The following is a 12,335-nucleotide window of genomic DNA, read 5'->3' on the forward strand; positions in this document are numbered from 1 at the left end:
GTTAGTACCTGGTGAGTATAGAGCCTGTAGTGGGTTAGTACCTAGTGAGTATAGAGCCTGTAGTGGGTTAGTACCTAGTGAGTATAGAGCCTGTAGTGGGTTAGTACCTGGTTAGTATAGAGCCTGTAGTGGGTTAGTATAGAGCCTGTAGTGGGTTAGTACCTGGTTAGTATAGAGCCTGTAGTGGGTTCGTACCTGGTTAGTATAGAGCCTGTAGTGGGTTAGTATAGAGCCTGTAGTGGGTTCGTACCTAGACTCAGTGAGGTAATTTAATTAAATATTAAACAATAGTTTATCTCTGTGGTATGGGGTGTTTGATCAGAAATAATTGTTGCAAATTAGCCTCGGTCAGACAGACACACACACACACACAGCAATCAGTGTGTTTGTTAGTCAGATAGTCTATGCAGTGTCTCTCTTTCTCCCCCCCCCCCCCCCACTCTCTATCCTCTCTCCTCTTTGCTAGAGCTCTAACTAGTTAGTCGTCTCTTTTTCTTCTCTCCCTGCTAGATGATGCCTAGCGGGGGTGCGGTTCCTGCTATGCAGCGTATCCCTCTACCTGGGCTGAGATGTTAGAGGAGGAACCTCTGTACGTCAACGCTAAACAGTACCATCGCATCCTGAAGAGAAGACAGGCTCCGCGCAAGCTGGAGGCAGAGGGCAAGATCCCAAGGAGAGGAGGGTGAGTAGCCTGGGTTAGGGTTAGTGTGTGATGACAGGCCGAGCTAAGCTAGAGGAAGAGGGAAAGATCCCAAGGAGAGGAGGTGAGTAGCCTGGTTAGGGTTAGTGTGTGATGACAGGCCCGAGCCAAGCTAGAGAGAGGGCAAGATCCCCAAGGAGAGGAGTGTGAGTAGCCTGGGTTAGGGTTAGTGTGTGTGACAGGCCCGAGCCAAGCTAGAGGCAGAGGGCAAGATCCCAAGGAGAGGAGGGTGAGTAGCCTGGGTTAGGGTTGTGTGTGATGACAGGCCCGAGCCAAGCTAGAGCAGTAGGGCAAGATCCCCAAGGAGAGGAGGGTGATTAGCTTGGCCTCTGTCTTTCTGAAGGGCTGTCACTATGGAGAATGGGAATTGATCATGTCCTGCTGCTGCTGGACTGAGAACAACACTTAGTGTTGTTAGTAGGGCTATACAGCTAAATTATTTAATACTTTACAAACTTTACCTCCCAGATTGTTCAAATTAGTTGTGGTTAGGGATGTAACCGTACACGTATTCATACATAAACGCTTTGTATGGGACCTCCTGTGAGCCCAAATGAATAAAACACTTTAAAAATCATGATTTTTTTTTTAGGCCCATTTTTTAGGTAAATCTGAGCTGGGGAAAAACATTTCAGGTTATTCCGTTAAAACAACTACAGCCTATCACACGTTGTAATAACATGTATAAAATGTCCTTTTTGTGAGGCGCAGCCGGGAACTAGTTCTGTACGATGATGAGGATGATTCTCTATCGTTTAAATCTCCAGTTGGGGAACATTTTGGCTTCCCAGTAGATTACAACGGTGACGGACAGAGAGAGTATGTCTTTCATCTGACTGCGCAATCCACTCTCTCATCAGCCCAGCCAGGCAATTTATAAACTTGATCTCCACTATAAAAAATAATCTCGACATTATCTCACATTTCTTTTAGACTAACATTTGGTTTTCAACAGCAGAGATTTTGTAATAACCTTGCTGTCTGTCTCTCTGACATTTTGCAACATTGTTTCAATATTGAAATTCGACCTCCAGCTGTCCTATAGTAATGAACAGAGAGTTGGGAAGAGACAGACATGCGGGCAGCTTTTCTCAGCCAGTCGAAATCATGAATCAGCATCATTTTTATGGCTATATACAAAGACATTTCTATAGAAAAACATGACATGCAGCTAGTTTGCTGTCTTTCCAGCTTCAGGTTGGAGTTATTGTGTTAGCTGTGTAGTTGGATATCTCTTCTGAACAGTGGCCTGACGAGAGAGCAAATGTTCAACGCAAGGTGAAATCGCACATTGTTATCAAATGTATTTATATAGCCCTTCTTACATCAGCTGATATCTCAAAGTGCTGGACAGAAACCCAGCCTAAAACCCCAAACAGCAAGCAATGCAGGTGTAGAAGCACGGTGGCTAGGAACAACTCCCTAGAAAGGCAGGAACCTAGAGAGGAACCAGGCTATGAGGGGTGGCCAGTCCTCTTTCGGCTGTGCCGGGTGGAGATTATAACAGAACATGGCCAAGATGTTCAAATGTTCATAAATGACCAGCATGGTCAAATAATAATAATCACAGGATGTATATCAAACAAATCCCTAGAAAACAGCTTAAACAAACTATATTTATAATTGTCAAGAAATGTAATGGCCTTCCAAGCCTCCCGGTTTTGATCTATTTTTTTATTATTCGCAGCTACTTTGCTGTTATTCTGGCTACACTGTTTTGTCGTGAATGTGTTAGCCAAAGTTGGCTAGCTACCAAACAACGGATTAAAACGTTGCCAGCCATCATGGCAACGGAACATTTAGAAGGAACAACTGGGTGGCGTCCATAGATGAAGAACAAAAAGACATAACGACTGGGTCACTTATCTGGCAAACGAACCGATAGAACGAAACAACCAGCCTGTTTGGGTAGCAACCCTAGATTTGTGTTGAGACTATATCTTGTGGAAGGATGAAATATTATGAATTAATTCATCAAAAATAATGTTTTAATTAAAATGTTTCAATAATTTTTTTGAATATGTTGGTAACTCGTTGTGATAAAAGTGATAATGCCCGAGAAAATCGGTGTTTGGAGGGCTTCTCGGGTATTGTCACTGAATTATACCATTTGGCTTGAAGGGCATTCTAGAGCAGGCATTATTTCCCTATAACGCGCATTATTTCCCTATAACGCGCATTATTTCCCTATAACGCACAGTATATTTGCACGGTAGAATTCAATGGCGATAGTTCATTCTTACATGTTCTATGTTTGAGCTGCTTTTGAAAGCAGAAGTCGAATTGAAAACATTATTGGCCTTGTTGAATTGGATGTTCATAATAGCAAGCTATAGGACTGATGGGTTTGGTTAGCTAAACTAGCAAGTCTGTTTGGTTACCAAGGCAACTACTGTAGCTAACTAGTAAATTCGCTAGCTACTTCAGTGGATGTTGATCATATTTTTTTGTTGTTGCGTTAAATGTGTTAAATTATAGCCATGGTATAAAAGACATAATCAACCCGGGGCTCTATGCGTTTTCTGGAAAATAAAGCAACTCCGTGGAAGGTGAGTTCCACTCCGCTAGCGTGTCGTGGAAAACACGTTCCACATCGTTCAGTATTTCCCAGAGAACGCACAGCCCCTCGTTGATTATCTCTTACTGTACGTGTATCTTACTGTCTGCAAACTACCATCTGTTTGTCTTTTCTTAGCAACGTGTTGCTAAAGCTATTGTGTTTATATGTTTTTTATTTGCGCCAATTCTCTGGTTGTGAATAGGGTTTTTTAGCACCTTGCGAAAGGCCTCAAACCACGTTACTAGCTTCCCTCTTGCACCCATTTCAGAAAAGAAGTAGTACCCGGTCTATATAAGCAAACCAAAGCCGAAGTTTTCAATTAATTGGCGATGCACCCAGTGTTGCGCTTACTTAAAGGCCCAGTGCAGTCAAAAACATGATTTGCCTATGTTTTGTATATATTTCTACACTATTTGGTTGGAATAATACTGTGAAATTGTAAAAAATTATGATAATGCCCTTTTATTTTACATTTACATTTAAGTCATTTAGCAGACGCTCTTATCCAGAGCGACTTACAAATTGGTGCATTCACCTTATGATATCCAGTGGAACAACCACTTTACAATAGTGCATCTAACTCTTTTAAGGGGGGGGGGTTAGAAGGATTACTTTATCCTATCCTAGGTTATTCCTTTAAAGGAGGCTGGGGTTCAGGTGTCTCCTGTTGAAGGATGGTGATTGACTCCGCTGACCTGGCGTCGTGAGGGAGTTTGTTCCACCATTGGGGTGCCAGAGCAAGCGAACAGTTTTGACTGGGCTGACGCGGGAACTGTACTTCCTCAGAGGTAGGGAGGCGAGGCAGGCCAGAGGTGGATGACGCCAGTGCCCTTTTGTTTGGGTGTAGGTGCCTGAATCAGAGCCTGAAAGGTACCGGAGTGGCCGTTCCCCTCACAGCTCCGTAGGCAAGACACCATGGTCTTGTAACGGATGCGAGCTTCAACTGGGAAGCCAGTGGAGAGAGCGGCATGAGCGGTGTGGACCGTGAACGAGAACTTGGGAAAGGTTGACACAAACCCAGACGGGCATTGCGGCGTCTGGATGAGTTTTAGGGGTTTAATGGCACAGGCAGGAGCCCGCCAACAAGCGAGTTGCAGTAATCCAGACGGGAGATGACAAGTGCCTGGATTAGGACCTGCGCCGCTTCCTGCGTGAGCAGGGTCGTACTTCGGCGAATGTTGTAGAGCATGAACCTACAGGAACGGGTCACCGCCTTGATGTTAGTTGAGAACGACAGGGTGTTGTCCAGGATCACCGCAAGTTCTTTTACCACTCTGGGAGGAGGACACAATGGGAGTTGTCAACCGGAATTTATAATGCTGTTTTTATTTTTGTATTTTCTTTACCCTCTCTTTCTCCCCCAAATTTCAAATCTTGATCTCATCGCTGAAAAACTCTAAGCAACTCTAGGGTGGCTCCCGTGTGGCCTCAGTTGGTAGAGCATGGCGCTTTGCAAACGCCAGGGTTGTGGGTTTCATTCCCCACGGGGGGACCAGGATGATATGTATGAACCTTTCCAATTTGTAAGTCGCTCCTGGATAGAGCGTCTGCAATGACTTAAAAATGTAAAAAAAAAAATGGGAAGCTGACTACCATCCTGAGCACCCACTTTCTCACACCATGGGGACCTCTGGATGTTCACCTACTAAGAAAATGGCCTCTTAATCAGCATTGTTGCAGTTAAATGCAACAACAAAACAGTGTTTATATAAAAACCAACCCAAAATGGAGTTTTGGTTGAACTCTAACAATTTGTTTACAAGCATGATAGGCTGTATTTAGTTTATTAGCCAATCAGTGTTTCCTCACGAGTTAAAATCACACTGAATGCAATTTGTATTTACAACTTTATGGTAAATCCCCCCCCCCCCCCCCCGCATTGGTTTCGAACGCAGCATCAGAGTGGAAACTTGAGAGGCCCAAAATAGCAAGCCGGTCACAAAAGACAATGTAAGGAACATTGTGAATGCTGAACATTGTGAATGGCACTTAATTTTCCCGCTGAACTGAAACCGAACCTTGACTTCAAAACCGCAATACGTACCGAACTGTGAGTTTGGTGAACCGTTACAACCCTAGTTGTTAGTGACTAACACCTCTCTCTCTCTCTCTCTCCCTATCTATCTATCTATCTGACAGAAATATCTGCATGAGTCCCGTCACCGCCACGCCATGCAGCGCAAGAGGGGAGACGGAGGACGCTTCTTCTCTCCCAAGGAGAGGGAGGAGATGGCCCTGGCCCTGGCCCAGGTAGGAGAGCTGGAGAGGGGGAACCAAAAGCAGAAATTGAGGAGGGGATTGTTTGAGCTCCTACTGGCTGCCTCCTCCCCATAACCGCCATTATACAATTTGAAGTGAAGAGTCCTTACTAAGTTCTTCAGGCTATATACAATACACATAAACCCAGGGCTTCACTGGTGCCAATACATTTTTCAGTTGGTGGCACTAGCCCATGATTTGGCGTCACAATAGAAACAAATTCAATGTCATTCCAGTCCCTCCAGGATTCTGCGATTTGCATTTTTTTTTGCAAAATCACAAATTTCCCTTATATTATGCGAGGGCTTGTTAATTTGACCAATCAGTGCTCCCGAGAGGTGTAGCGGTCTAAGGCACTGCATCGCAGTACTAGAGGCGTCACTACAAACCCTGGTTCGATTCCGGGCTGTATCACAACCGGCCGTGATCGGAAGTCCCGTAGGGCGGCGCACAATTGGCCCATTATCGTCCGGGTTAGGTGAGGGTTTCGCCGGGGTAGGCCGTCATTGTAAATAAGAATTTGTTCTTAACTGACTTTCCTAGTTAAATAAAGGTTAAATAAATTTTTTAAACCGCACTAAAATTGTCAAGTCATGGTTCGATCGAGCCACACGTCAATTTGCACGACAAATTCAACAAAATCGTTGCATATTCCCATGCAAAATATCATAATAGCCACAGCAAAATCAAGCATTACAAAAATCACTGCAAAATTCAGTGCTTTATTAAAGTTGCCACTATGCAGACATCGCTCCGTGTTACGTTAAAAAGTGTTACATATTGCAGCTTTAAGAGGTGTATTAGACTACTGAAAAGGTATTCAATAACAAGTTTTATCTAAAAAATGTTGTGATTCAAAATATTTTGATGTGCAACCTAATCCAGTAATTGTTATACTTTACTGTTAAAATAGGGCTGCAGTCAGCATGCCAATTGCATTTTCCCTCACAACTTGAGACATCTGTGGCATTGTTTTGTGTGACAAAAATGCACATTTTAGAGTGGCCTCATGCTGTTTAATCAGCTTCTTGATGTCACACATGTCAATTGGATGGATTATCTTGGCAAAGGAGAAATGCTCACTAACGGCGACGTAAACAAATTTGTTGCCAAATTATGAGAGAAATAAAGCGTTTGTGTGTATTTATTTCAGATCATGAAACATGGGACCAACACTTTACATATTCCGTTTATACCTTTTGTTCAGTGTAATTTGTAAGCATTTACTTTTTTTTTTCTTACTTTGAAAATGTGGAGTAGGTTGTGTAGATCAGTAAAAAACAAATCAAATGTATTCCCTTTTGAGATGCAATTTTGAGGCATTGATGACTGTGTAATGGGTGTATAGACATTAACTAGCGACATGTTTCTGGTTGCATGTGTTGATTGGTATCCTACATCTTTCCTCTCTGTCTCTCTCTCCTCTCTCGCCTTCTCTCTCTCTCCTTCTCTCCCCATAGCAACAGGCAGAGCTGGCCGCCCAGGCAGGAGACGACTCTGTAGCCCAGATGGTCCGTGTTTCGTAGCATTCTACACCCCGACAATGTCTTCCTCCGTATATACACCTCTCGCTAAGCTTGGCCGATATACCGTATACCGGGGTATTTCCAAATACCGACAGTATGATTTTCAATACCGTTTWAAAAAAAAAAAAAAAAAAAAAAATTCATAATATTTTTGTTCGGGGGTGCGTGCTACACCACTGCTTAGAAATCTAAAATGTGTCAAATAAAAAGGATATCCTGTTCAGGGCTCCAGCTATGCATTTGGTTTGCTAACTTGCTCGCTAAGTGGCTAGATGTCAAGATCAAGCTTCTTGGTTACTGCAAAGACAGTCAATCCCATCCTGGATCAAGAACCAACCCTCTTGCCTAAATTGTTTAGTTTGTGTAATATTATATATATATATAATTTTAATAGCTCCCCTTATGTGCATTTCCAGTAATACCCGGTATGGTACAGAAACGGTGTGACATTATGAAAATCTTGATACTGCCCAACCTTACCCCTCGCCCATATAAGGCTCTGCCTGTATTCTATGACTGGGATTTCTCCATGATGGGTCACTATGAATGAACTTTAACCCTTGACCTTTTACTGGAACTGTTGTGCTGTGTTCTGGAAACCAATACTATGGTTACAACTATGAGATGTTTTACCTTCATAAAACCCTGGTCGATGTCTTCATGTTTGCTGAAGCAGTCATAACGGAAGGTAGTTAGTAGCAGAATACATTTCGTTGGTCTTACAGGAGCTTATTTTTTTTGGTGTATTTTACTGAAGCAAAGACTGTTTACAAATTCAGCTGTCAGAGTCAAAATGATGGTCGTTATTTTTGCCCTGTATGTATCTTGTTTGTTGCAACATTATAGAAGCCTTGGTCCATAGGAATTCTCAACTCCGATATTGACATACTAAATGAAAATGGATATTTGTTAGAATGTTTTTGGAAGCACTTCTCGTAGAAAAACAGAGAGGAGAATTGAAATTTCAGTTTACTTCCTGAATTGAAATGGAATTGACCCCAACACTACTTTTCAGAAGGGTTTTCAATATCCAGTTGTTTGTACAGGGAATGTATTTTATACAACCTTCTTGATGATAAAAACTAGATGTTTGTTGTGAGATAGACAGCACATGTATGTTGCATTGATGTCTGACTACCCATGTATTTTGTCTGTTTAACTCTACGGGGATCTTTATTTGAAAAGTACATTTTATATTCTTCTGATTCTGAAGGACCATACATTTCTTTTTTTGTGGTTTACAACCATTGTTTGACTGAACTCTTGTGTAACAATCTGTTAATTAAATTGTATTAGGTTCACTTTGTCTTTTTTCTAGTTCTGTGTGTTTCATTGATCGTATTTCTAGGGTCTATATATATATATATATATGTGTGTGTTCATGTTTTTTTTATTAGGATCCCCATTAGCTGTTGCCAATGGCAACAGCTTGTCATACTGGGGTCTGACATATAACGAAAAAGATATTACAGACAAAATATTTTAAAAACATTCAAATGTAGTGTGTGCGTGCATCTATCAGTTTCACATATATGTTAGTACATACACGCAACAAGTAGGTCACATTATTTGTTTTTTTGAAAACAGGTTTGCTGTTCACTTGCGCTATATAAGATGGGAGTTCCATGCACTCATGGCTCTGTATAATACTGTATGTTTCCTTGAATTTGTTCTGGACCTGGTGGCATGTCTGGTGGGGTAAGTGGGTGTGTCAGTGCTGTGTGTAAGTGGAATATGCAAACAATTTGGAATTTCCAAAACATTAATGTTTCTTATAAAAATAAGAAGTGATGCCAAGACAGACTGACATGTATTAATATAAACCCTCTGATTACAATGCAGAGCAAAACATGCCACTGTTCTGGGCCAGCTGCAGCTTAACTAGAACTTTCTTTGCAGCACTTGACCATATGACTGGACAATAATCAAGATGGCATACAACTAGAGCCTGCAGGACTTGCTTTGTGGAGTGTGGTGTCAAAAAAGCAGTGTCTCCTTATTACAGACAGATCTCTCCCCATCTTTACAACCATCCAATCTATATGTTTTGACCGTGACAAGGTGACACCAAGTAATTTAGTCTCCTCAACTTGTTCAAGAGCCGTGCCATTCATTACCAGATTCAGTTAAGGTCTAGAACTTAGTGAATGATTTGTACCAAATACAATGCTCTTAGTTTTTTTACTGGCCACCTATTCCAAAACAGACTGCAACTCTTTAAGGGTTTCAGTGACTTCATTAGCTGTGGTTGCTGATGCGTATATGGTTGAATCATTAGCATAAGTGGACACACATGCTTTGTTTAATGCCAGTGGCAGGTCATTGGTAAAAATAGAAAAGAGTAGAGMYCCTAGAGAGCTGCCCTGCGGTACACCACAATTTACATGTTTGATATTAGAYAAGCTTCCATTGAAGAAAACCCTCTGAGCTCTATTCGATAGATGGCTCTGAATCCACGATATGGCAGAGGTTGAAAAGCCATAACACAAAAGTTTTCTCAACAAAAGGTTATGGTCAATAATATCAAAYGCTGCATTGAAATCTAACAGTACAGCTCCCACAATCTTCTTATTATAAACTTCTTTCAAACAATKATTTTTCATTTGTGTTGTTAGAACCAGTCAAGGCTGCTTTATCACTCTTGGGTAGCGGAATGACTTGGGCTTCRCTCCAGGCCTGAGGACAAAGACTAGACCCTAGGCTCAGATTAAATATAGGAGTGGCTATAGAGTCAGCTACCATCCTCAGTAGCCAGTCAGATGTGCAGCCAGACTTATTAGCCACTCCTTTTGCCCCATCTCTTTCAACGATACAGTTTTTCAATTCCTCATCAATCCATGGAGCCTTAACAGTTCTAACAGTCAGGTTCTTAACAGGTGCATGTTTATCAATCATTGGAAGAAGCAATTTCATAAATTCAAGTGTAAAGTCTGGATGCTCCTTATTAATCACATCAGAACAACAAATATGTTTTACATCATCCACATAAGAGCAAAATCCTTTGTATGATTTCTTCTACACTATTTTAGACCCAGCTTTTGGAACTTTGGCTTTCCTTATAGCCACTATATTGTGATCACTGCATCCAATGGGTACGGATACAGCTTCAGAACAAAGTTCTACAGTATTAGTAAATATGTGATCGATACATGTGGATGATCTTGTTCCTGTAGTGTTTGTAAACACCCTGGTAGGTTGATTAATGACCTGAACCAGATTACAGGCACTGGTTACAGTGAGAAGCTTCCTCTTGAGTGGACAGCTTGATGAAAACCAGTCAATATTCAGGTCCCCAAGAAAGTAGACCTCTCTGTTTACATCACATACACTATCAAGCATTTCACACATTATTTAGATACAGACTTTTAGCACTTGGTTGCCTGTAGCAACAACCCTAACAGAAAAAGCTTTAGATGTGCCAAGTGCACCTGCAGCCACAACACTTCAATAACACTTGACATAAGATCTTCTCTACGCATTACAGGGATATGGCTCTGAATATAGACAGCAACACCTTGCCCATAAGCATCCCTGTTTCTTCTATAGATGTTTTGTCATTGTATTGCTACTGATGTATCATCAAATTAATTAAGTGAGTCTCAGAAATGGTTAATATATGAATGTTATCTGTTACCTTATTTCTAAGGCTACATATATTAATATGGGCTATTTTCAGCCCTTTCCTGAGTAGCTTATCAGAGATAGACATAATATGGAAAAGAGCAAACAAAGCAAGAGAACATAATATACATTCAGAAGTCAATTAATCTGTGTGTGTGTGTGTGTGTGTGTGTGTGCGTGCGTGCGTGCGTGCGTGCGTGTGTGTGTACTGCGGGGTTGAAGCTACGAACCCATAGGCTTGGCTCTCTCGTCCCTTCCAGGCTTTGGGGAGGAGGGTGGACAATGAGCCTGGCATAGCGGATGTAAGCAATGTCCCCACGCGCTCTGGAAGCTTTCATGGCTGGGATCAGTGTGTTCCTCTTCTGGAGCACAGCTTCAGGATAGTACTCGTTGAGGAAGATATGCATTCTGCTCAAGATCTTGGCTCTTTCCAGAACAGCTACCTTTTCCTTGAATCTCAGGAACTTGATCACTATCGGGCCTGGGCCTGTCACCTGGGCCTGTCACCTGGGCCTGTCACCTGGGCCTGTCACCTGGGCCTGTCACCTGAGCCTGTCACCTGAGCCTGTCACCTGAGCCTGTCACCTGGGCCTGTCACCTGGGCCCGGTGGTGGGTTTTCCAATCCTGTGGGCGCGCTTCCACCTCAATCTTCATGTGGTCCATCTTCAGTTTCTCCGAGATCATTTCCCTCACTTTGTCCTCAGTCTCATGGGGCTATTCTGCAATTCCGTCCACAACCAAGTTATTCCACTTAGATTCTCCCTCGAAATAATCCGATTTCTCATTCATTGTTATCATGGACTCACATACAGAACTGATGTCCTCTCTCTCAATGACTTACAAATTGCTGTCATCTTGCCGTTCTCCTGTTTAAACTCATTGAGCTGACCTTGGGAGAACTGCAAACTGTTCTTCAGGTCCTGGACCTCTCTGGTTAGGTCGTCCATTATTTTATTAGTTGACTCCACCAGCATTTGGATAAAACACTTAAAGCAATTTTTCTTGTAGAACTCTTTTTGTTCATTTAAAATATCCTTCACGTGTGATAGAGAGACACCACTGTCCTCAACTGTACTCCCGCCGGCTTTGGTCTTTGTAATCCCAACAACAGTAGGTTACGCTGTTACTCCTTGCGGTTACAGACAGGGCAGGTCAGAGGGAAGATTAAAAACAACAACAAACAGCTGGGGTCTAGACAGCCACAAACCCCAGATAATCCGAGGTCCCAGCCGTAATGGCTAAACTCACACGTTCAAGACCTCAAGATAGCAGGGTTATCTTGATAGGCAGCTAGCTAGCAGCTAATCTAGCTGCTACGCCAAACAACTCCTCAAACCCGGCCTTGGTCGGCAGGATCCCTGGACAGATAGTAGCGGTCCCAGAAACTGATGCCAATCGCGTCGCTGGATCCAAACTCAAAAGGTAGGTAGCTAGCTAGTAACCAAACTTGTTCAATAGACTTTCAAAACTTTCCAAAATAACAAACTTTCCAAAACAACAAACTGAGCTCTCCCTCATTTCGCGTTCAACAGGTTTTAGAGTGAGTTCAGGTTCTAGATTCTGGGGGTTTCTGTCACTGTGAAGGTAATGAGAGAGCCTGGGGGTTTCTGTCTCACTGTGAAGGTAATGAGAGAGCCTGGGGGTTTCTGTCTCACTGTGAAGGTAATG

At 42.4% G+C, this 12,335-nt stretch overlaps 1 pseudogene; it reads left to right on the top strand.

Annotated features, from left to right (window-relative positions):
- LOC111976749 (nuclear transcription factor Y subunit alpha-like) overlaps nt 1-8,536 on the top strand; it is a 19,311-nt pseudogene extending 10,775 nt beyond the window's left edge.
- Nucleotides 8,537-12,335: the final 3,799 nt, after the last annotated feature.

The sequence above is a fragment of the Salvelinus sp. IW2-2015 genome, linkage group LG17 (genome assembly GCF_002910315.2).
Source record: "Salvelinus sp. IW2-2015 linkage group LG17, ASM291031v2, whole genome shotgun sequence".
Taxonomy (NCBI): domain Eukaryota; kingdom Metazoa; phylum Chordata; class Actinopteri; order Salmoniformes; family Salmonidae; genus Salvelinus; species Salvelinus sp. IW2-2015.